Source organism: Triturus cristatus, chromosome 9, assembly GCF_964204655.1.
Source record: "Triturus cristatus chromosome 9, aTriCri1.1, whole genome shotgun sequence".
In the NCBI taxonomy this organism is placed as follows: domain Eukaryota; kingdom Metazoa; phylum Chordata; class Amphibia; order Caudata; family Salamandridae; genus Triturus; species Triturus cristatus.
Window position 1 is genome coordinate 749,345,042 of NC_140592.1, and position 26,929 is coordinate 749,371,970.

Below are 26,929 nucleotides of genomic sequence, written 5' to 3' on the forward strand. Positions count from 1 at the left end.
GATTGTTTACATTGAAGAAGATAACATGTTGTGCTAGTTGTGCTATATGTGGCGAGGAATTGTGCTCTTTGAAGAGTTGCGTTTTCAGTCTTTGTATGAGTTTCAGAAGCGTTGTAGATCTGATGTCAGTGGAAGTGTTGTTCCATATCTTTAGGGGGAGATTTAAGCAGATTTGGCGCCGTTTTTGCATCACAAAAGTGATGCAAATCGGCGCAAAATCTTTTTTTTGCAATTTACTTTCCAGCGCTAAACTTGTATAGCACTGGAAATAACAGAAAAGTAATGCAAAGCAGCGCATGGCGCTGCTTTGCATTACTTAGCGGTATGGGGGCGTACCAAGGGTGGAGCTCGGGAGCTCCCATGCAGCCACCCAAGGTTTCTCACGCTAAACCCAATTTACTAAATAAAGTAGATTGGGTTTATCGTGAGAAAACTGCGCCCTTTTAAAGTAGGCACAGGAAAGCGTTTTGCTTTAATTTCCCCTTCCTTTTCTGACTTTGCATGCGTGCTGCACTGTGCAGCATGCATGCAAAGTGGGAAAAGCGTTGCATCTTGTTTATGCATGCTATTGTGTACAGGAAGGGTACCCTTCTTGTACAAAACCTATGCAAGACTATGGCGCTAAGGTGTATGTGTGGCGCACAGCAGCTGTAAACAGCGCCGGCGCAAGGGAAAGGGGAGGAGAGAGCCATATCTTTGTAGATATGGCGCTCTCCTGCTCCCTTCCTGTCGCGCAACGCAGTGCAGCCTCGCCGGGGGCTGCACTGCGTTGAATGGAGTTTTTGTAAATCTCCCCCTTACTGCTTAAATGGAAAAGGTCTATATTCTGTTTTTCTGTTTCTTGTAATTTTACACCTCCAGGTTAGCGATGTCCTGGCTCCTGGTGTAGTTCAGTCAGCCTAGGTAGTACGCTTCTTAGCCAGGTATGACTTAATTTAATTTCTGATGGACTTTTAGGTGATGGAGCAGATGATGGAGCTATGAGCCTGGAGGGTAAGCCACTGTGGTTGGATTTAGGCCCAGATCTCTATACTGGGGTGAATGTATGACATTGTTCTGCATTCTGTCCATCAACTGTTGTTTTTGCATTTGTCACCCCGAGTGGGAAGGGTATGCCCAGATGTGGGTCCCGTGCTCTCCATGCCACTGTAATCAAGCTATCCTGGCTGAAGAGGGGTGAAACCCCAAAACCGGTCCAAGGATGCTTGTTTCCAGTCCAGGGAGGACCTGGCTTGGCAGTTCGGGCTGGACTGTTCCCATGAGGCACAGGGTCAAGACTGATTTGCATATGGCTGGGTTCAAACTGGAACGGCATGGTGAGCAAAAAAACGATGGATATAGGCCCAGATCTCTGTACTGGGGTGAATGTATGACATTGTTCTGCATTCTGTCCATCAACTGTTGTTTTTGCATTTGTCACCGCGAGTGGGAAGGGTATGCCCAGACGTGGGTCCTTTGCTCTCCATGCCACTGGAATCAAGCTATCCTGGCTGAAGAGGGGTGAAACCCCGAAACCGGTCCTAGGATGCTTGTTTCCAGTCCAGGGAGGACCTGGCTTGGCAGTTCGGGCTGGACTGTTCCCATGAGGCACAGGGTCAAGACTGATTTGCATATGGCTGGGTTCAAACTGGAACGGCATGGTGAGCAAAAAAACGATGGATTTAGGCCCAGATCTCTGTACTGGGGTGAATGTATGACATTGTTCTGCATTCTGTCCACCAACTGTTGTTTTTGCAATTGTAGTTACTTGAGCACTGTAATGTGTAGGATGCCAGTCAAGGCTGCCAAGGTGGTATATGGAAGGCCATTGACCAGAGCACCACCTCTGTCCAGTTGTGAGTTGCCAACGGTGAATGCAAGCAGTTTTGCATTGTTTATAACTGGTGATTGAGAACATGTAGCTCCACGTCAAAGAGCCAGGCCTGAATCTGTGGTTGTTTGGAGCTGATGGCGAACATGATGAGTTTGTCAGGTTGAACTTGAAGTAGGCACTTGGCATCCAATTCTGGATTGTCCCAGGAGTGGCTAAATGTCATTGTTTGAGAATATTTTTGGGTGGAATTGAGTGTGTTCAGCACAGTGAAGGATCTTTCTTTTGTTGTCTGTGAGTGTGGACCCGAGTGTTCCATGTAGAGGTTGAATGTGATGAGGGAGACGGTGAACCCTTTGGTACTCCACAGGAGCCAGGGAGTTTCTGGAATTGTGTGCTTCCTGCCTATAAGGCAGCAGGTAGTTTATTGCATGACTTTGTCTGAGAAGCCCATTCCTATTCCATGATGTCTATCTGTACTTGATCATCGACTGTGTCGAAGTCTGCCAGAGAAGCCGAGCAGGATCAACATTTCTGTCATTGATTAGGAGGGTGTTGTTGACATTTTCAACAGAATCTTTCTCAGTGCTGCAGCATGGTCTGAAGTCATGTACAAGATTGTCCTTGCTGATCTGCAAATGTAGGTGGGAGGAGACACTTTTTTGCGGCTTTATCTTTATGAAGTGTAGGTGGGAAAGTTATTAAGATCCGCTGGGTCATGATTGTTTCCTTCCACGGGAAGAAGAGGGAATACTGCAGCCATGAAGATTAGGGAATGTGTCCCGGATAGTATATACAGAGGCCGCAATCTTAAAAAAGGGGAAAAGAAAGTATCCACCCCCTAGGATGTAGCAGCTCCTCGCGGGCGCAATTTTCAGGCATGGTGTGTGACGGAGAAGCTGATGTGTGAGGGGAGTAGATGTGAAATCAGGTGCTTTGTTATAGGTAAGCCCTTCACACCTTTATGACCCAAGTGCCAGCAGACACCAGCTTGGTGCAAACACTGGGATGAACACTATTCACTTTCCATCCCTGGAAGAGGTGATTCCTCAACATAAGATGTGGACCACAGCAGTGCACACTCTGGCAGACACAAACAAAGGAGAACAACAGATCCCAGAAGGTGTGCCCTGCAAGCCTGCAGTCCTAGGAGACAGACACGTGCCACAGAGCGAACATTAAATAGAATACGCAGATAACCAACAATGTCACATGGGGGGAGTAAGGGCGACAGAGGGAGCATAATGCCCCAGCCAGTTTCGGATGACCATCTAGGCAAAGTAAGCACCAGCCTATGGGCCCCACTCCTTTTAGGGGTCCAGCGACAACGGATCAAAATAATATTGATTTGATCTTGAAAGAAAATTACAATCAAGCTACTTTTAAATATTGTTTCCAAAAGATAGGAACAAATCAGTCAACTCAAAGAAATGAAACCTTTACATTAAAGACTCTACAGAGAAAATAATGTATTAATGCAATGTACCCATTAAACAACTTAAAGTACCTAAAACAGAGAGATCAGCTTCACATCACAGTTTGTTTCTTAAAAGCTCATCTTCTGGCAGGTGTCAGTTTGTAAAAAAAAATCCGGTGCATTGGGTACTAGGAGATAATTTGCGAGGGGGGGGCCCAAAATGTCGACTGCCTAGGGGCATCCACAGGGTTTAATGCAGCACTGGCCCCAACTCCCACGCTTTCCATGGCTTTGTGGCCCTTAGGTGACATTTATCTATAGATATTTAATTCTTATTAAGACTCCCATTTTAATTAATAAAGTGATAGCTTAGAAGGCAACAGATGCCATCTTTTCTCTTTATTGACACATAGAACCCAGTACTTACAACACCTGCCCAAATCACAAGATACGTCTAGAGGGCCCCACATTGCTTTGACCCCAGGCCTTGCCAGCACTTCTAAGAAGCCTGCAGATAACTAATGAACTGCTGTGATTAGTGAACAGTGTTTACTAACTCAAATTACTAGGAAGACATGATAGTTGGTGACCTGAAACAACATGTCAACTGCAAATACCATTGAACTGTGGTGAATAGCATGCTTCAGTAAACAGTGAGCACCAATTACTAGACTGTAGTAGGGAAACCCCAAAATTAGTGAAACACAATAAGCAGTAAGGCATAAAGGCAAGACAAGGTAATACAATATGGGGCAATTTTACTAAAATCTAATGCAGCGCAGCAGACAAAAATGTTGCGCCTCGTAGTGTGGATACCCTTCCAGTACAAAATACTACACTTAGACTAACTTTAAACGTTTTTCTACTTTGTGTGTGTGCTTTACAGTGTAACACATATAAAGTCGTAAAAAGAAGGAGAAATTAAAGCATTTCTCCTTCATAGCGCCTACTTGAAATTGTTGCTATTTTCTCATGCTAAACCCCGTCTACTTTTTTAGGTAAATAGGGTTTAACGTCAGAAACCTTGGTGGTCGAATAGAAATGCCCATGCACCACCCATGTTGTGCCACTTGGCGCTAAGCAATGGAAAGCAGCGCTATGCGCTGCTTTACGCTCCTATCCAGTGTTTTCAAGTGCTAATTAAGTTTAGAGGTGGAAAGTAAATTGGTAAAAAAACAAAAGTTTGTGTTTTCCATCACTTTTGTGATTCAAACACTATGTTAAACCTTAGTAAATTGACCCCTTTGGGGCATATTTACAAAAGAATGTTGGTGCCTGGAGCTGTGCCAAAACCAGCAGCGCCACGCTCCGACATTTTTAAAACGCAGTGATATGTTGTATTCACAAGAATACGGGGCACCCCTGTGTTTCCCCTAGCGCTGGTGGTAAAAAAGCTGCCTAGTGCTAGCGCAGGCACCCTGATGCCATGTTGCAAGGGTGCCTGCACTGCAGGAATGATTGTTTATGTGCAGGAAGGGACACTTTCCTGCACATAAACAATAATTTATGGCGATTTTCTCGTTTATGTGTGCTGCAGTCATGGAAAACCCCCAAAACAAGGAGAAATTAATGACTTCTCCGCGTATTGCATGTTTAACGCCGGGTAACCCATGGCGTTAGAATGGCGCTGTTTTTGGCGCTGCCTCAGCCTTGTAAATTCGGAGCAGCATCAAAAAGCAATTGGTGTTGCGGTGGAATGCCCACAGCAACACCCATTGTATGCCCCTTTGCCAAAGAGGACTTCAGCGTAAAGAAGCATATTTACAAGGTGGCGTTAGGCCACGTTAAGTGGCTTAGCGCCTCCTTGTAAATATCGAATATGGCGCTGCACCACCAGAGTGTAAAAAAAAAGTGATGCTTTCACGATTGGGGATTTAAATATGCCCCTTGGAGTGGTCTTGTGCTATCTTTAACCGAAATACAGAAAGAAAATGCATAATGCCATCGGGAAGGTTTAAAAGCTCCTGGTTCTTGGTCGTTGGTAAACGGCCTACTCGCCAGTGTACATAAACATTTCAAATTTTAAAAAAGAATTCCTGATGACCATGTATATATTAGCGGCCGGCCCTGGTGGTTGTAGGCCCATGTTTGTATTGAATTTTTTATGCACAATAAAGGTTTTCGCAACAAAAAAAAAAAAAAAAGAATTCCAAAACATTGTGAACCTCAATAACTAGTGAACCTTACTAATTGGTGAAGCCTGGTAACAAATGTTCCACAAATGCTTTGATGTAAATAACTGCTTAATAACTAGTCAACCCTGATAACTAGTGAAGCAAAATAATTAGTATATCTTGATAACTAGTGAGTTTACATTATAAGTGAAACACAAAAACTAGTGATCGTCCATAAGAGGTGAACCTCGATCTCAAGTGAACAATGATAACTATTGAAACTGATAAGCAGTCAACTCCAATGCCCAGTGATATGTGATTCGAGTGCTTCCCAATAGTGAATGAATGAATAAGGTAACCAGTGAACACTGAAAACGTGGAATCTTAACCAGTAAACATCAGCCAACAGTGACCAGTCCTAACTACTGAATGGTAACTACTGAACTGTGATAGCTTTTTCGGCAAACAAACTAGTGACACACAATAGCTGGTGAACCTGATAACTAATGAACTAGAGTAAGAAGCGAGCCACGATAGTTAATGACCCATGAGAACTAGCGAATATTCCTAAATTGTGAACGGTGATAACTCGTGAACCTCAATTACGTATGAATGTCAGTTACTAACGAACCTTGATAACTAGTGTATCTTGGTAACCAGTTAACTTTCACAGAGAGTGGCGTTTAGTATCCTGGTCTGCTTGATGCAGACTTCACATATATTCATGTTGGAGTCAAACAGGGCACAAGTCCTAAAAGAAGAAGTGGGGGGACGCTGACGTCACGACAGGAAGTGACGTCACGAACGGTGGCTTGCACCATTAGACTCATTGCCTCCCCTCGCTCACCCCTTAGATGCGATTGCATCAGAGAAGCTAGCGCGTGAGCAGCGTTCTGAATGAGCTCTGATCTCGCCCCAGAGAGGCCAAAGAGTGAATGTGCTCCAGTTATCGAGCTCCCGGTAAATTAAGTGGGGAGACGCCGTCCACCCGCGTGGTACCCCGACTCGAGCCCTGGAGTCAAATGTGTTCGTCCACCTGCCTCAACCGCTGTAAGTATTTGGTAACCCACCTAACCATTATGCTCCCTGTGTCACCCCTTTATTTCCAAACTTGTCACATCCAAAGTCCACTTTTGGTATAAAGCTCTCTGTCGCAGCTCTCCCATTCCGGGAATCTCGCGGTCACAAGGTGGCGTCCGGTTTGTCCACTCAGACTTATCATTCTAAGATCGATGGAGCGAGTACCAGTGACATGAGTAATAATAGACATCAGGTATTCAGTGCAAAGATAAGCCAAGGGGTGTTCGTGAAATTTACAAAGACACATTGGGGCTTATTTACAAGCCCCTTGCGCTGCCGGTATGCCACTTTTTCCCAAATTAAAAGTGGCGCACCAGCGGCGCAAGGGGCTTGTTAATAAGCCCCATTAAGTTTACAACACTAAGGCTGTGATTGTGAGTTGCACGGTGCTAAAAATTCCACCCATAAAATTAACGTTAATTTGCCAGTATGGTGCAATAACGAGTTAATTCTCCCTAAATGGGGAATAACTGTTCGAATCCAGTTTTATTGGGCCGTATTCTGCACGGTGTTCCCTGTTCCAGTAATATTAACAACTTCTCTGAGCAGCTGGTAAATGTGAGCTGGGGCAGGTGCTCTCCTGGGGTGGAGGAAGGGGGGGGGGGGGGAGGAAGGGGGTGCTCTGCCAGAGGGGAGCGTTACATGCGCCTCACTTGCCGAAACTAATCTTGGGTAGAGATGGAAGAGACTTTGCTGGTGTGACAGGCAGGGCTTTAAACGGAATTAAAAAACAAGAGGATCGCTCAAAGGGGCGTGGTCGATGCAATTGAGGGCGTGGCTTAAAAGACACAAACTGAAAAGCCATGCTTTAGCTTAATGTGCCCCCGACTGGTATTTTGCTACTTCTGTCATTACATCCAGATATATAATACGGCAAGTAACATTACACTTACATCAAGCCAGTACTATTGGCTTTGTCAATGGTTTTTAGTTGCATAAAATAAATAAGCAACAACCATGCCTTTGTAGTATATCATATTGAAAATACTTCAGTTCTGAAATGGTGGGACTGTGAAATTACTAAGGAGTCTCTGAAGTTACATCAAAGGCAGTGAAGCGTGGTACTGCTGCAGCTAAGATTTTTTTAGGTCTCACCTTCGCAGCGCGCATGCACTGCCTAGGAGGGGACCTTTTGGAATCGATCAGCATTTTGGCACAAAGCGTGCACGTTTTGCATTGCTTTCTATTGCAACGCGTGCACTTTTGGCGTTTCCCTTGCGGGGGCGAGGTTTGGCACCATCTGTTTGTAATTATCTTGAAAACAGATGGTGCCCCTGCTCGCTCCCGCAAGGGAAACGCTGCGTGCCGCTTCAACTTTCACGGCCGTGGGGCCACGCTTGCTTAGTGCCAGTCGCATGGCTCTCATGCAACAATTGTTAAATACAATTACACGGAAGGCAGGGGCCAATTTTCTTTGGCCAACTTTGATTTAATTTTTAATTAACTCCGTGAAATTAGTTTCTTTCTTTTCTTACATGATCTTTGATCTTGTTTTTTTAACGTAGACACGAGAATGAAAAGAAACTGCTCCGATCGCAAACACACAGAACTAGCACATAATAAAAATGGAACAACATTGCCCTCTAGTGGCTAAATAAATACTAGACCAACCATTATTCTTCCGTTCTAAACGGCTCCCCTTGATTTGTTTCTCAGACCTGGTGTAAACATTAGCTTTTATGGTCAGGCCAGATTCCTGAGGAGGAGGTTTGTCTGTATTTTTATGTGTTCCTCCGAACAGACAGAAACCTCAAAATGAGAGTGTTTTCAGAGAAAGGCTCCTCTCCGTATCATAAGCTCATTAGGCCCAGACGCCTAGCCACCTCAATTGCTTTATTGCGCTCAGCTCTTCCTGTTTGAAACAAATTCTAGGTATAGTGTTGACAATGAATAGCCACACTTCGCGGCACCCCAGCTCAGTGACATTGCTCTTGTAGCAAAATCGAAGCCACTCGGCTATTGAGGGAGATCAAGAATTAGCAATAAAACTGGCAAGGCCAATGTTCGCCATTTGCTCTAGGATAAAAGGAGGGCAGATGCCCAAATGCCAGTATTTCTGCAGTAGCGGGCGTTTCACTGGTATCTAAGAAAGACACATTTCAATGAACTTCGTGTTTGCGAGCGCAATAAACAGCCTTGTGTATGGGTTGATGACGGCCGGAGACACACACATAGAGATGGAGCCACATGCTCCATCAACGTGAACAGAAAAGGGGAAAGGGACACTTTACCCCCAAGTCTGCACAAATCTTAAAACCATGTTAAAAATAATATTTTCTTCAACGGGATCCGGAATATGAAGCGAAAAGTCACGAATATGAAATGCTGCAGCCTCCCGCCATCTTTAACACGATAATGGTTACATATACCAATAACAAAATGCTCATTTTACAGCCCTTCAATACATCACGTTTTATGAACTATTTATACTGAGAATGAACCATTAAACTGTACAATTGTATTTGAATACGTGTTCGTATATTAGCACCTCATCAAAACAAATAATTTACAGCAATCTTAGTTAAATATTGTTTAAGCAGTATAAACACTCTCGGGTCTCAAAAACACCTATGTGTCCTGTCTGCCTTTCAGAACTCGCTATGTTTTGAGCACCAGACCACTGTTTTCTCTTCACGTTAGAATCTGGAATTTGCTACTGTCCCTTTTCCTTGGAACTGAAGATTATATAGTTCCCGTAACTGATGGGTAATCTTCACGGCCGAGTACCAAGCCTGTCGTAAAGCACTCCACTTACTAACAGGAAACTGAGCCCAGTATACAAGTGCATCTAGGAACAAGCATTGGCATAGCCAATAGGTCTCGTCTTTGGGACCTTATAAGTGTTTAGTTATCCAGAACAATATCCTTGGTGCAACAACATCAACTGATGCATGGCAAACACTTACAAGGTCCCAAAGGCGAGACCTATTGGCTATGCCAATTCTTGTTTTTCATGGTGAGGGCAAAAAGGGAGAGCCCGATAGGGATCCGTCTCAGCACTTGTTTTTAAGAACTGCTGGTACTGAGCACCGGCAAGACCCGGCCCTACTTAAAACCCTAGTTGCTGGCAGCCAAAAGACTCACGCAATTTCATCAGCCAGTTATTTTTTATATAGAGCGAACTCGGCCAGAAGGTATATTGGCTGGAAATGGGGGTCTGGTATTCCCACACCAGGATCTGGAACACCCAGGGCTTTAAGTGGGCCGGGTCTGAGCACCAGCAGTTTTTTAAAGGGGGCCTCAAAACGAGTCTCTATCGGGCTCTGTTTTGCGCCCTGGCTGGAACAGAGGTCTGTTTTTTCCCGGACTGCAGTGACAAGGCACATTGATGTGCGCCTGCTCACACTGCTCACTTCTCACCAGTGGAGAAGTTACAGCATGACTCATGCCAGGTGAGCGTTCTAAGAAAAGAGAAATCCTTTAAAGAGAGTCGTTTTCTCTCTGGATGTCCCTTCTCTTTTTGAAACTCAGGAGCAGCAACATTGGCGTGGTGTCACCAGGGCTTTAAGTGGAAGCTTTTTCAATGTTGTATGCAAGCCATAGTTTCTGCTTATTTATCTTATGCAACTAACAATCATTGACAAAGCCAACAGTCCTGACTTGTTGAAGGTATGATGTTACTTATTGTATCATATCTGGATGCAATGCCAAACAGTGGCATTGTATGCTAAGTACAGATTTTAGCTTACTTGTTTTTAAGCCATGCCCTTAATTACATTGGCCACGCCCCTTTGACAGACCCCCCAGTTTTTTCTTCCCACTTAAAGCCCACTTTTGATTATGCAGAGTTGAATTCCGCTCTGCCTGCGCGAAATGGGACCCTAAGTAAGTGTTTAACACTACGGATATGACGTTGTACGAACAAAGAAATATCTGCTTCCAGAAAATTGTGCAAGGAACCTGGAAGGGGGTGGGGGTGTTGGTGTAGCGGGAAGTGGGGCTCGGCGCACCAGCACTAACATAAGAAACGGGAAGGCACTGGCAGCCAATCCCGTGCACGAGACATCTGCGCCATCCATGCGCCATATGCCAGCGGTGATGGGGAAGGCGCTCTGTAATACATTAACAGAGCCGCTTTTCTTTAATTCTCCTTTGGCAGGTTCCCTTGAGAACAGGTGCTCGCAGCCCCCTCCCCCCTCCCTCGGGTGCTGGCAGGGAGATAAGATACAGGTGGTTTCCAGGTTTCTTTGGGAGCAGCATGGCACCTGGAGAGACCCAGCCCGCGCCCCCACCTCTGTAAATCAAAGATCTCAAGGGAAGGGCCCTGTCAGGCCATAAAATGGAATGGGGAAGTGAGACTTTCACTTCCCCTCCAGACGGGCCCAAGAACACGTTCTTTGCACCCACGGGATGACGTGCGTGGTGAGCGAGGGCAAAGAGGGAGACCACGCACGGCTTTTGCGTCATTGAGGTTGGACACCTGAGCGAATCCGATTGATATTTTGATAGCTCTCTTTATATAATATAGTATTGTAGTTGCATTTAGATAGGGTTCACATTTCCGACGAGGTGCCGCAGCACTTTCGTGGAGGGGCAGCAGCTAACCCATATGTTGTGCTTGGATGAAAGGTTGTTTGTAGCATACGTTTTTTCGGTGTGGTGTTAATTTAGGACCAGGGCTTTAAGTGGGCCGGGTCCTGGCTGTTCTGAGAAGCAGGCCTATCGGGATCTCCATTTTTGCCCTCGCTTTCAGCGTGAAAAAAAAGCTTACCTCTGCAGCGGTACCACCCTTCACTGCCTTTGAGGTAACTTCAAAGAGACTCGTTATAGTTCTTTCACAGTCTCATCATTTCAGAACTGAAGCATTTTCACTATTCTGTACAAAACGAAGCCGTAGTTGTTGCTTTTTTATCTTAGGCAATTAACAGCCATTGGCAAAGCCAACAGCCCTGGCTTGTTGTAGGTGTATTGTTACGTGTTGAATTATATATCTGGATGGAATGACAGAAGTAGCAAAATACCAGTCAGGCGGCACACTATGCTACGCACAGATTTCTAGTTTGCGTGTTTTTAAACCACGTCCTTCACTACATCGGCCACACCCTTTGGAGAGCCCCCCCCCCTCAGTTTTTTCATTCCACTTAAAGACCTGTGTAGGACCTTTGTGCCAGTTTGCATTACTTTTGGATCTATATCAGGATGGACTTTGCTGGCGCAGAGCACCTGGTTTATGCGCCTGCAGTGTGTAAAGTGAATTAATTCAAACCAATGTTTCTGAGTTAAGGACCTGAATGTAAGTGGATATTGATTCCACCTCATAAGTAACTATACCCAAGGCCACTGGAATTAAGCTATTCTGCGGCCACATTCTCGCATAATTATGGATTGGTCGTATTTGCCTTTTAATCCTTCATCTGTTGCATAATCTGATTTTGATTTTAATAAAAAAAATTGTTTCTAGGTCAAACGGAGCAAAAGTTGCTAAAAAGCAGGCAACGTGTTTTCACACAGTGGAACGCTTTTTGCAGCAGTTAACTGGCCGTCTTCCTGTTGTTTATTTCTCTATTTAGTTGTCAAACTGGTTTTAATGAGGGGAAAACTTTGGCCAGACAGTATTTTCATGTATAATCAGTGTATCATCTGCGGCGTCCCCCAAGGATCGTCCCTCAGCCCTTCCTCTTCCACACGTATGTGACCCCACTGGCCAACACCATCAGATCGCACAGACTTAATATCATCTCCTTCGCCGACGGCACCCAGCTCATCTTCTCGCTGTCAGAAGATCCCTCCACCACCAGAGGCAAATTCCAGAGATGTATGATGAACGTCGCCGACTGGATGAAGGACGACTGCATCATGCTTAACACAGACAAGACATACAATGTCATTTTTGGGAACAACACCTCGCCATGGAAAGACACATAAAACAGATATATAAACCTCGGCACTCTTGTTCAATTTTATATTGATTCATACAGTTGTTTAAAGAGGTGAATTTGAAGTACCAGCATGATATCAATTCAGTACTTGCCGTATCAATTTAATATGAATATATAACAAAATCTTGAATTTAAAAAACAGTAACAATATAATCAGGAGTAAACAGCTTGGTGTAACAATTCTCCTTTTATGCGTTGAACCGGCAGCCGACACGTGTTTCGTTTCACAGAAACTTTTTCAAGGCTTCGATTGTTGTTTACATGGGCGACCAAACAATTGTATAAAAATGTCCAAATCTTGTAGTGGGGAATCGTCTTTCCCTAAGTGTCCCTAACGCGATGTTAAATCCGGAAAGACTGCGCCGCGAGGGAGTTTTGAATACAAAAGGGGCATATCATAGCCCAAGACCATGTGACTACTAAAACTAGAAAATAGCCAGTGGATTTATACGAAAAATACGTGACGCGGTTTTCTGTTCTAGCAGAGAGCTAAAACACACTTAGGGAAAGACGATTCCCCACTACAAGATTTGAACATTTTCATACAATTGTTTGGTCGCCCATGTAAACAACGATCGAAGCATTGAAAAAGTTCCTGTGAAACGAAATACGTGTCGGCTGCTGGTTCAACACTTAAAAGGAGGATTGTCACACCAAGCTGTTTACTCCTGATTATATTGTTACTGTTTTTTAAATTCAAGATTTTGTTATATATTCATATTAAATTGATACGGCAAGAACTGAATTGATGTCCTGCTGGTACTTCAAATTCACCTGTTTAAACAACTGTATGAATCAATATAAAATTGAACAAGAGTGGCGAGGTATATATATCTGTTTTACGTTTTCACTGGGTCCAATTGGGCTTCGGTGTTTTGGCACCTTAGGTAGTGGGGTGCAGTCATCTTAACCTCGAGGAGCACCAATACTTGAATGCGTATACGGAATGCACAAAGAGAATAGATGTGCTACCAATTAAACCACCACTGCCATCTGTAAATATTGTCATGGAAAGACACATGGTTGCCTCGCCCATCCCTTGCCCTGACAGACCACACCCGCAACCTCAGCATAATCTTGGACAGCCAGTTGTCCATGAAGAAACAGGTAAACAGGGTTACATCCGCCTGCTTCCATACCCTACAAATGCTTTGCAAGAATTTCAGGTGGCTCCCAGCCAACACCAGAAGGACCGTCATGCAGGCCCTCATCACCAGTTGGCTGGACAACGGGAACACAATCTACTTAGGAACCACTGCACTCTTCCTACAGAGGCTACAGACAATGCAAAACTCAGTGGCCAGACTCATCCTCGACGTCCCCAGACAAACCCACATCACACCTGATCTCAAGAAGCCAGTTCAAGATGCTGACCCACGCCTACAAAGCCCTGCAGACCAAGGGACCAGCATACATCAACAAGTGCATGACCTTCCACCAACCGACCAGACACCTACGATCCGTCTCCCTCTTCCTCGCAGACACTCCCCGAATCCACTGAGTCACACCTGGCTGCTAATGCTTGGAACGACCTTTCCCTGCACCTCAGGATCGCCCCTTCGCTGCAGCAATTCAGAAAAGGACTCAAGACCCGGCTGTTCGAATTAACAGTTCAACACGAAGCAGCTAGCAACTCCGGCGCCGCAAGACCCTCACAGGTGATTTGCTGCGCATGTGTAAAAATAACAAAATATGGAGTAATACTAAAAAAAGTGGCACATTATGCCGCATAATTTGCCTTTCATGCCACATAATTTGGTATTCCAATGCCGCATGATTCCAGTGCCCCTGACTATACCCCAGGGTGCATTATTTATCTGGTGTGATAAATCCCGCCTATTATGAGTTTTAGGGAATAACATGCAGATTTTGGTATTTTATCTGCATGGTACGCTAAATACCGTAAACATTTCCCCTGTTACATTTCACTGGACTTAACCTAGTGAAATTTATAAGGTCAATGTATTTAACACATCCAATAATTATTGGATGTGTTAAATATAACCACAGCTGTAATTCCAACCCCTGCGGAAACAGGGGTTTACGCAGGGGTCAGAAAACAACAATTTACTCTAACCAATCCCGTTGTGCTTTATTTTAAGGCAGCAGATCTCTGCAACAGGAAGGAGGCACACCTTGCTCACTGTTTCCAAGCGGTACTCTCTGAAAATAACTCACAAACACAAATTAAATGAATGTAGTTTACGCACTGCAGGCCTTATTTATGAAGGCCTTGCTCCGCTGTTGAGTCACTTTTCAGTGACACTGCAGCGGCGTAATCAATGTGCTACACTGTGTCCTATTTATAAAGTGACGCATCTAGGCAGATGTGTCACTTTGTAAAACCCTGCGCCACATTATACCTGCTCCAGGTATAACGTATGCAGGGTGGGCGTTCCCACCTAAAAAAGACTCATAGGAGTGGCGCAGTGAAATCTATGAGATTTCACTGCGCCACTCCCACGACTTGACTACATCACACTCGTTACGCCTGCTTCGAGCAGGCGTAAGGAGTGACGCAGGGCTTTTCACATGAGACTCGCCCATGTGTAATGACACATTGCTGGAGATGCGTCAGTTATCCAACACACTCCAGCAACATGTCATTACTGCGCCACCAGATACATCAGGATTCCTGACGTGTCTGTTAAATCCTTGCGCCATGGAGCTCCGCAGTGTAAATACGGTGCATCCAGGGTGTCATAAGGTTGGCGCTATGAAAAGTGTTGCATCGCTGTTTGTGTCCAACGATGCCCCATTTTTCATAAATGAGGCCCTGCAGGCACACAAAACAGACGCAGGGCTCTGTGCCATTAAAGCCCTTCATGATATGGCACTCGGTGAAACTGCACAGGCGCATCCGGTTGGTAACTGGGGCCCTGAATCAACTCCGTCACTATCATAGCAGTAGCGTTGCCTGCGTCAGCACTTCCACAAGGCCACCTCGACAGAGAGAAGGTTCTACAGCCTGGCTCTACGGTATTTTCGCGAAGAACCAGCTGGAAGTTTTGGGCATTTTTTTGTTTAGTGCCACTTTAAGGGCCGCCCCTCAGCCATAGGGCCGCGCAGGGGGATTAGAACAAGTGCCGGCTCAGCTCTTGCATTCAATTCTCATCCTCCAACAGGAGGGGAAGCCATTAGCTCACCCTATTAGGCGGCTAATCCCTCGTCGGCCTCGCAGCTCAAGCCCCGCACTTGGTTTAGCATCATTCACTGGTTTTGTTCTGTGCTCCGCCAAACGTGCCGCCTGTCAGCCAGCCCAGAGCCTTTTGGTCTATGCATCCAAGGCCTGGCGTTTCTGCTGGTTATTACACCGGGGACTATTTTGTTTAGGGGTTTTACTGATATTTGCTTTATTCTATTTTATATCCTCGACTCCAGTGTTTTCTTAGCATTTTGTACATTCCTGGACGGTTTAATGGCTTTTAGAGCGGAGGCCTGTCGTGTTTTGTTGGTTTGTAACATGTGGTATGGAGTGTTTTGTGGGTTTTGTACTGCAGCATCTTGTGGTTTTTGTAAATTTTGAACCCTCATTGACGCCTGTGCTCCTTTATTTTACATTTGCACAGAGAGAGTCGGCGGTATTTTGCTGTTTCCTAGGGTCAGAAGTATGAGTTACTGGTCGCAAAGAAATGGTAGCAATTTCCACCAAGTATTTTTATGACCAGTTAAGAATTTCATAAACAGACCTTGGTAATAAACGGTCAGTTTGTAAACTTCCGATTCGGTGTGGGTCATAATCCGACCTACCTCATTAATATTAATTTGCAACTCACTGTGCCTGGGGGTCCCTGGTGGCCTACCAGGGTTAGCAGGCCACCATGACTGTGATTGTCTTTTAATAAAGTAATCTTTATTTTTTTTAATACATCAGGGTTTCATTTAACCAAACGGCCCTGCGTTTGAAAAAAAAGGTTTCCCTATGTAAAGTTTTTTTGGGGGAGTTGGCAGTGGCCACCTGGGGGCATATGTCTCAAAATCCGTTATTGCGATTCTCAAATAGCGATTTTTTGAGAATCACTATTTGAGAATCGCAAAACGGGATGTATTTAAAAATTCCCAAATATTTTGCGATTTCTTGTTATTCCTTAATTGCGATTAGCAAATTGCGAAATCGCAATTAAGGAATATCTTCCCATTCATTCCTATTTGCCAGGAGGCCCATAGGAATGAATGGGAAGTCATTCTCAATTTGCGATTCGCAATTAGAGAATCGCAAATTAAGAATAATTTCAAGGGTGCAAGGGTGTCATAAGGGCACCCTGATGCACCCCTGAAATGAGCATATGTGCGCATATGGTGCACATACATGCCCTAAGGGCATGTATGTGCGCCACATGGCTCTTTGAAAAATGCCAAAAAGTGCATTTTTCAAAGAAATCGCAAATTACCACCAACTTCAAGTTGGTGGTAATTTGCAATTTCTTAAGGAGAAATCGCACAACTTGGGTGTTTGTTACATAGCATTTAAGAAATCACAATTCGCGATTCCTTTAATGCTTACGCAAAATTAAGGAATAGCAAAATTAGCAATTCCTTAATAATGCGATGCAAAAATGGCTCATACATCGCGTTTTGCGATTTTGTATTCGCAAACACTGTTTTTTTGCGAATCGCAGCGTCTGCAAATACAAAATCGTTTGATACATATGTCCCCAGGTCTCCTAAAATGGGTTTACAATATTGAAATTTTTTTTTTTTGCGGTTGCGAACTCCAAATCGGAGTGTTCATAACTGTAAAAATGCTTTGTACATCTGGCCCTTACTGCTGTGGTTTATGGCACTTAGTTGTCAACAGCAGGAACCTCCAGTAATCAATTGTGTTTGTGTAGCGGGGATTGTGCTGCTTAGGTAATTTTTGTATTCAGGGAATTTCCTGATGTGATGATTAAACAACAAAGGATGTGGTGTTTTGCTGTTAAATACGGCCATTGCTTGTGGTGACATGTTGACCTTAGCAGTCAAGGCATTTGTGGGGTTATTAAGACTTTGGCCCCTCATTGCTGGCACGTAGGCTCCCAAATATAAATAACATTTGCATGTGTGCATTGGAGGCCAATGAAAACCCTGCTTCGGTATTATTTATAGGTCTCAAAGCTATGGTTTATGCCATGGCGCACCTTTGACAAGATGCTGTCCCCAGAGCAGTGGTCTCCGCAGCCCCCGCGGTGCATGCCGGAGCTCCAGGGGGACCCTCAGCAAAGTACCCTGGCCTGAGAGCTCTTGACTGACTCCTGAGGGCCGGCCCCTCCAGTACTTTGTAGGTGGGCCCCTTCAAGATTCGTTATGCCACTGCCGCCATGAGCTTGCGCCTCCCCTGGTCGCAACACATCAGTGTAAGATAGACTGCCTGTTTGAAGCTTCCAGTCCATCATTCACTTTGCAGGCAACAACACACCTTGTTTTTGAAAGGGGGGACAGAGATCCCCCTGCAAGAGGAGGCAGTGAGTGACTACAACTGTCTGCAAGGCGATTTCTTGGGGGTCTTGTACTACCTTTCTCCCATTTAAGGGGTGCCTTCTTTGTGGTGCATAGTCGGTGCACCCCATGACAGCTTCTTTGCCTTTAGAGTTGTATTATAGATGCTGGCGCAAAGGCAAAGTGTTTCCTCATTTGCATGGGGCCATGCCCCCTTGTAAATGAGGTAAATGCTGCCTTGAGATTGTACCTGCACACGTTTCGTCGCACTGGCAAATTCTTTAGTACAGAAGAGGTTGTGCAAGCATCTGTGGCCCGTTCTATATTACTGAAGTTCCCCAGGGGCGCTAATAGCAGGCACACATACCATATGCGCCTCTGGTGTAGTCACTGTAATTCAGCCCCTGGTGTGAAAATAGGGTTAGTAAGTGTACAAACGTTTTTTTATGTGGGTTAATGTGCCATTTTATCAACATTTTGCATAGACAGCTTCCACCTGCCAAAAGATGGTGTGAAGTGCTGGGCAAAATGGGGCTGTACGAAATTTGCACTCAGTTTGTGATAGAGAGACAGCTTCACCAGTAGCTGTCAGGCCTAAATTATGCTGTTAGCATTGTGTCATTGTTTTCTGTGCTGTTTTAAATAGTTGGAACACATAGAGGCTACAACAACCTAAGTTTTAACCAGATGCCACTGTCCAACCCTGTTGCCATGGTGCAAACAGTGGCATTCCTTCTGGGGAAGGGCCTTTCAGGCCCTCAAGGTGAACCTCCATTTCCAGGCCCAAGTCTAACACTTTAAAAATGTTGCTTCTTGGGACAGGCACTTTTTGTAATCTCTGTACATTAATCATATCCTCACCATCATGCCCTCACATGTTTACTATGGTCTGTAGCTCATTGGGACTCTCCTGACTGCCCCACAGAGAAAATGCTGCAACTCGATTGGTCACTAGCACAGCCTGCAGCCTCTTTTTTATTTCTTCTTGCTTCATTGAGTTATAGCATGCAGTCCATGGGGCCTATTCACAAAGGCACTTTTGGAGTCTGTAAGGTAGTACTCCTGTAGTACTCTTTTGCATACGTTTACATCCCTTTGTGAATTTGCCCCAAACATTTAGAATGGACTACTCAGGTAACAATGATCTATAATTAGTAAAAAGAGAAAGGAATGTGCCCTCTTTGCACTTTTACTAATAGGGAGGTGGAGGATCTGGGGCATTTAAAGGCATGTAAGAGTACATTAAAGTGTACTAGTGTAGTACTACTTCCCGTTTTCATAAATGCGTTTGGTAATAGGCCCCCAAACAGTATTGTTTATGAGGTTCTTACTTACCTGAAGCTGTCTTTTTGATTGAAAGACTTGGGCATTACATTCCAACACTTAGTTTGTGATCATCCTTCTTGTGCCTACATAAAGTCTGCATGGTTTTGTAATATGTGGCAAAGGTAGGGTCTTCTCAGTGTAGGCTGCAGCCCTTTGGAGCACAATACCTAAATCCCTGCAGGCTCTTGACACATCTGTTTGAAACACGCCTAAAGAACTGCTGGTTTCCGGTCGCAACAGGTTTTGTCCTATCACTCAGTTAGTGGTCCCTTGTCTATGTCTGTGCTGCGTCAATCCTTATGCCTAGGCTCTGTGTACCATGTGTCCGGTTGTAACATGTAAACCCCATTGGGAGAGAGAGAGAGAGTGTGTGTGAGAGTGTGTGTGAGAGTGTGTGTGAGAGTGTGTGTGAGAGTGTGTGTGAGAGTGTGTGTGAGAGTGTGTGTGAGAGTGTGTGTGAGAGTGTGTGTGAGAGTGTGTGTGAGAGTGTGTGTGAGTGTGTGTGTGAGTGTGTGTGTGAGTGTGTGTGTGAGTGTGTGTGTGAGTGTGAGTGTGAGTGTGTGTGTGTGTGTGTATGTATGTATGTATATATGTATATATATATATATATATATATATATATATATATATACATATATATATATATATGTTAAAACATCCTCCATTTTACCAAAGGCCCCCGACCCTGCAGGGCGGGCTCCGTGAACAGGAAAGGAGAATCCTGTTGTAATGGGTTTCACCAGGAAAGACCTTTCAGAGCCCAACTCCGACTTAAATCCAAACTCGACCTTTATTTGTCTGCGCTGCAGCATTTAAACCACTCTTCGCTTCCTTACATGTTTCAGCATTATCACAGCCTTGTTCACAAGTGAGTGGTTTTGTGTATATAATTTTTCAGCTGAGCATGGGTGGCACTAGTTAATCCTATGCTTAAAGACTTTGCTATAGAAATGGCAAGAGACTTTGTCAATTTCTACCTCGAAGTGGATGGCTCTGTGCTAATACTATGCCTAAAACTTTGATATAAAAACAGACATTCAAGGTAAGCAAATTCAAAGCGTTGATGGTGGTGTAGGGTGCTCTATATAGGAGATGCTCTCCACCCAAACTTGGGTAGTACCTTGCTTCTTTTTTTGTATAATTTATGAGGCATTCTAACCCTAAAAGGGTATTATTTTGATTTTTACTGGGTGCTCCCTTGCCTCTGGACGAAGCTATACCTCTCTGAAAAGTTCATAATAAAAGTGAAACATTTGTCAGGGGTTGCTTTTATTCATTGCAGGTTGGCTTGGAAAGTATTTTACCAATCCAAAGCTGTAATACTGGGCCTGAAGTGGTAAATGGCTTTAGCATGTTTCTGCTCGGCATGGATGACCTTAGCTAATCCAATGCTTACAGACTTTGCTGTATAAATGGTAAAGGACTTTGTTCCTTCCTAGTTAGGCATGGATGGCTCTGTGCTAATCCTATGCTTACTTCTAACTTTGTTAGAAAAACAGATATTTGAGGTGAGCAGATTCAGTGTGTCACTGGTCTTGTAGGGTACTCTGTATAGAAGCTACTCTCCATCTAAACGTTGGAACTATCCAGAGTTCCTTCCTTTTTTTGTACATAATTTATATGCCACTCTAAGCCTGAAAGGGTATTTTTTGACATATGTATATGTGATCAACGCCGCAGTCTTGCGGTCGAAACTCATCATTCTGACATGATTATACAATACATCTTGTTTTCTGCATCTTCAACGGAGTCTATGCCCATATTTTACCCGGCGTGGTTTAAACCTTGGGATACTGTTTGTGTATATATATAGGGCGGAGATGTTTTGGTGTGAATAAAACTTCAAATCAAATCAGCACTGAATCTGGGTCCACTCTCGTTTTTGAACCAGTGGAGAGAAATTGCGGAGAATGAAGATTTCGCATATATATATATATATATATATATATATATATATATATATATTCACTTAAAAAAACATAGGTTTCACACATGTTATAGTTAGGTGGATATTTCACTCGTAAAAAACCAATGAAATTCCCCCGTTATAGTTAGTTCAGATAACTATAACTCGCGCGCCCGCAATCCTCTGCTCATGACGTCACATATTACATCACTCATGACATGGTCAGTGGCATCACTCTTGACATCACTGATGACATCATCCTTGTGATAGAGTGGCGGTCGAGCGAGTTATAGTTATCTGAACTAACTATAACGGGGGAATTTCATTGGTTTTTTACGAGTGAAATAGCCACCTAACTATAACATGTGTGAAACCTATGGTTTTTTAAGTGAATTTGCAAGGTTTTTTAAATGCTAATTCCTAACTATAACGTGTGTGAAACCTATGGTTTTTTCAGTGAATATGTACGTTTTTTTAAATGCTAAGTTATGTATGTATTATTATTTTTTTTATATATTTATTTTACAATAAACTACGTATTACATTTTTTTTTAATGGTTTTTCACCGTGCGCTCACGGTGCGTGCACCCCCGCGATTTAAAAAAAAAAAAAATTTAAATATTTTTTTCTGCCTTCGGGGTCCTTCGGGGACCCCCTGACAAAGGCTAGGGGGTCAGGAACTCTCTACCCTGCCCCCTTTTCACGTTCGCGACCTTCCTTTTCCACTCTCGCACTGAAAACAAACAAAATGGCGGCCGACACTTCCTGATTTGGACCGATTCGAACGTTGACTGACATGTAACAACCAATCAGAAGTACGCTCGCGCACGTAAGGGTGCGCGGCTATAGATATGTATGTGCTTTTAACTGCAATTTTCTCAGGAACTACTGAACAGATTGACTCCATATATGCAAAAGGCACATCCCTGACCTGAGGACTACCTCTCTGCCAAATTTCAAGTAATTCTGTTCAGCCGTTTGGGCTATACCTTCGACTAAAGGTCCTATGGGAAAATGCATGGGGAAAACGCATTTTGGGACCCCCCTTTTTTCTCGGCCCCCGCTTGACGAATCCCCCTGAGACTTTCAGGGTAGGAGCTGAGCGGAGCGCCCCATTAGTTTTGAAAATTTCGCGAAGATTCGTCAACCGGCGCCAAAGTTATTCAAAATAGAATTTTGAGATTTCCTATGGAAACATGGTCCTAACTATAACTATCTACTGGCGACCGCCAGTAGATAATATATATATATATATATATATATATATATATATATATTCAGCATAAGGTTACAGACAGCTTCAACAGTAACCACACTGCACTCCAAGGGTTTTTTTTCCATTCGGCTTTTCTTTATTGATGAGTTCACATCAACGCGTTTTGATGGCCTCTCGCCACCTTGATCACGATAGTGAACAACCATTCGTTTCTCTTTTTTAAAGAAAACATGTGACACACATAACATAGATGAGGGACTACTCAATTTTCATTACCATGGTGAAAGGTGGGGAAAATGCGGCCACCATTTTGAAATGTTCTTTCGCTTCAGTGCCTTTTGCATATTTCCTTCATTGTCATTATGAACAATTGTTCCAACACAATGTTTTCATGGGCATATATTACTTCGAAATATTTATACATGTAATTGCTTAATAATCACATATAGATTTACAAGATAAACAGCAAGTGCTTATTGTCATCTCGTTCTGTTTACAAAGTGCTAGTGCTTTTTTTAAATGTAAACATTTATTCTGAATTCAAATCTCTCTCAGTAAAGTGCTAGTGCGTGTATATACCATTTCTTCATCTGTTTACAAAGTGCTAGTGCATATTAAATGTAAACATATACTTCTTATTCAGATCTCTCTAAATATATAAATATTTTTATATATATATATGTGTGTGTGTGTATTTACTGAAAAAACAAATGTTAAATGGACGGTATAGTTAGGTGAAAATGTCAGTTAAAACATACAGTTTTGAACAAACAAAATCACTGAAATTCAACAGTTATAGTTATCTGAAGTATCTATAACTCATGCCCTTCAGTATCTAGAACCCGCGCCCCCACCATGCACAGTGTTGTCATCAATGATGTCATTTCAGATGTTGCAGTGATGTTATCAATAGTGTCATAGAACATGTCATGAGTGAAGTAATATGGGAGGAAATTAGCAGTGCATTGTGAGAGTGCGAGTTATAGTTACTTGAGAGACTATAACAGGAGAAGTTTACTTGAGATAACTATGACGGGTGATTTTCACTGCCTCATTGCAAACAGTTATGCAATCGTACACCAAACATGCATATACAAAGCCTTTGGCAGCTTTACAATTTGCCATAAACCTACCTGGTCATTCACCTTTCTCAACTCCCCACATGCTGGCTCTTCTAAGATCTTTCTAGCCTGCGTCACACTCTTAACCACTCTATCCATCACCATTCACTTTATCTATAGTCTCTCACGCTATGATAAAGCCTCGAAAGGCGACTCCCGAACTTTGAATCCATCACCAGGTTAAAGACAAAAGGTCTGTGTGCTACATGGACACCTATGTCGTCATACCATATTTTCAATTTTCAGGCCCATCATGTCTGTTATCCCCAATGCCACAACGCCATCCAGACCTTTAAAGGACTTTAACTTATTTGTATTGTCACCAGCAGAGGACCAGAGGATGCGTACAATTGATTGGAGGTGCACCCAAAGTATAAGACCTTTCATAATGCAAGGCTGCTACTTCCTCTTCAAAGGGATTTGAACAGAGAGACACAGGCGGTGGCAGTATTTTGATATAGTTGGGGCTTTTGTCTTTTCCGGTACCGCTGGGACGGGCGCCTACCTTTCCTTTTGGTAAAATCTTTTCATGCATTCAAACATTGAGTAATTCACTTGAATTTTCATTCTTCTTTAAAAATAACAACTCCTGGTTGAAACTCACATGGCTTTGATCATACAGTGAGACGACAGGGATCCTTCTTCTTTCTCTACTGAATCCTCAACCATACTTTGCTCATTGCCAGGTACTATGGGCCCTCCACTGAGGAATATACAAAAGGCATTGATTGACGGACCTCTTCGTCTCAAACAAACTAAATATGTTCCAGCTCCTATGACACCTTTAAGAAATCTACCTCTGCTGATTCTTTCTAACAAAATATCTCTGGTTCTTAGTTTTTAACACATGGATACTGCAACTCCATTGAGACGTGGCTACCCAAAAAAGGCCACGCAATTCTTTAAAGAGACCAAAATCAGGGTGATCGGGTCTCACACTCAATATGAGATGTTGTCATCATATCATGACCAGGTTTAAAATATTAATGTGACTTCCTGTAAAAGAAAGATCATAGTTCGAAACAATGTACCTGGTTCAAAAGGCAATGGGCAGTCTCACACACAAGACTATCTTTCAGCCATACTAGTCCTCCCATCAGCCAAAACCAACCTTCAAACCACCCAGTCATACAGATACAAACAAACCGACTCAAGATCGTTCCACAGACAGTAGCCTTCACAGTGGATCAACCTGTCTTCACACCTAAGGTCCAGGCAGTGCTTAATATGTAAAAGAAACTGTGTCGGTGCCCGAACCTGTGCTCAGCAGCCCCCAGCCAGTGCAATTAAATGTTGATGCGCCAAATAGCGACTGGCAGCCTTAAATCCAACTCATGCCTCTTTAATCCACTACCAGACACTCCCTGCCCCTTCATCTCACTCCTGCAGGTTCCTGCTTTCTCCCTTTGTTTTTCCGTCTTCGGGCGAGGAGGCGTGTCCAGAAACCACAAGAGTCCTTACTGTGTGTGAGAAAGGCCGCTTTAATGAGACAGGTGCAAACTTCAGCTATGCAAATCTTGGCATCTAGCCATACAAACTATTTAAACCTGGTATCGTTAGACATTATAATACCTAACCAGCTACATCCCCCTCCCCTAAAGAACCCTTTAATTACCCATGCCAAACACAAACTTTCCAATCTCTCCTCACTCAAAACTTCACCTGTCCTATCCCCCAAACATTTGCCTTTCTCTTGCCTTTCAAATTGCCGTCCTGCCCTCTGCATCTCTCAACTGGGTGTTAACCTGACCAGTTTCTCTTGAAATAACTTTAAACGTGTTCAACTAACCGCCCCCACTTTGCTCCTGCTCACCTGCGGCAAATGACACACCATCACAACCTTGAAGAAACATAGCAAACCTGTCTCCCCAAAGAATGCCAGCTCCAACTTAAGCCCCAGCAAATCCAAAACCTAACTAATACTGCCCTATTTCCAGAGAGGGAGGGTGGGATTGTTTTTTACTACCTCTGACCGACATGTTATGTCCTCCGCTAACACTGTAATGCTCTGTCATCAACCATCCCTGCATAAATTTGCCTGGCCCACCCCTTAAGGGATTCCCATCAATACCTGCCTCCCAGGTCCCCAGACTACACCACCCACCCTTAAAGCCTGGGTGGGAGGGGCTAGGGCTAAACGCCAATCCCCTCTACCCCCAAGCCAGCCGTGGCTCATGTAGGTAAGAGTGGTGCGGGGGTGGGGCCGAGTGGAGGGGGGAATTTGACTGACGACGAGGGAAAATCAATTATTTATTTAATTTGCCCTCGCCGTCTGTCGAAATCCCCCCTTCCTAGGGGTGTCCCTTCCTAATAGCGAGTCAACATGCTATGTACTAATGTTTTGCGGCCACATTTGCGGCCGCAAAACACTGTCAGTTTACCACCTACTTCAAGTAGGTGGTAAACCACTCCCAAAGGGAAGGGGTTCCCAGGGGACCCCTTCCCCTTTGTGAGTATGTGGGAAAATATTTTTTAAGAGCAGGCAGTGGTCCCAGAGACCACTGTCTGCCCTTAAAAAATGAAACTGAAAAGTTTCATTTTTCTTTTTTAAATGCATCCCATTATCCTTTAAGGAAAACGGGATGCATTAAAAATAAACTGCTTTATTAAAAAAGCAGTCACAGACATGGTGGTCTGCTGACCCCAGCAGGCCACCATCCCTGTGAATGCTAGCCATTCCTAAAGGGGTCGCAAATTGCGCCTGCCCCATTAATATTAATGAGGCATGCAATTTGCGACCCCATTAGGAATCGCAAACAGTGTCTGAGACACTGTTGTGCATTCCAATTAGCGAGTTGCAAATGTGACGCAATTTGCGACTCGCTAATTGGCGGGTCGTATATCTGGCCCTCAGTAAATATCTTATGGGGAAAATAAGTGCTGTGGGCCGCACCGGCAACCAACGGCTCAAATCAAGCACTGCATCCAGGATAGATTTCTTGCAGTACGAATGTCATATGCTGCACTCTTTCATGCATGTTTGACTATGTTAATGTACATTATACTTCACAATGCACGATAACATGGTCGGTTGTGTGCACTGAATAGCACATTTTGTGTGTGTTCGCTTAGAATAGTGCAGTAGGCCTGAAATCCAAGCTTGGGAATGAATGTCACTTTTATTTATTTCTTTCCTGTTAGCTGATGGATTGTTTTTTGTATGCAAAATTCTTTATCTCCTCTTCTAGGTTATTTCAGCTGAAGGCAAATTTTCAATGGACTTGCTGAGTATGAGCTCTGCAAAATGACTAATGTTTCCGCAAAGCTTCTTTTGAAACTATTGCTTTCAGCTTGATGTTGCACACACGGGGTTCTGGGTGATTAGACCCCACTTCGTCTTTAAAAATACTAAGGATGGGGAGGAGCCAAGATGGCGACCGGAGCAGACGCTTGAGCGCCCGGCTCCGCCGGCCCTTGGCCTCGGACTATCATCCTGATTCCTATCCTCGCCGATTTTCGAGGTGCAACGTGCGCGACGACGCGCTGACCGTGCCGCCGCTTTCCCGGAGTCTGAGCCCGCCCGGATGCCGGAGTTCTTGGTGCCTTTGTTCTCCGCGTTGGACCCCTGCTCTATTGTGGCCTTGGCCGGCCCCCTGGAAGCTCCGCAGTCACTGGACCCCCGGCGCAAATCTGAGCCCCGCG

General features: G+C 44.1%; 1 long non-coding RNA gene across 1 annotated transcript in view; it reads left to right on the top strand.

Moving 5' to 3' along the window:
* The first annotated feature begins 6,249 nt into the window (after positions 1 to 6,249).
* LOC146798747 (uncharacterized) overlaps positions 6,250 to 26,929 on the top strand; it is a 242,894-nt gene continuing 222,214 nt past the window's right edge. The window contains exon 1 of the long non-coding RNA XR_014968754.1: positions 6,250 to 6,391. This is a non-coding gene — a long non-coding RNA (uncharacterized LOC146798747). The remainder of the gene's footprint in view (positions 6,392 to 26,929) is intronic.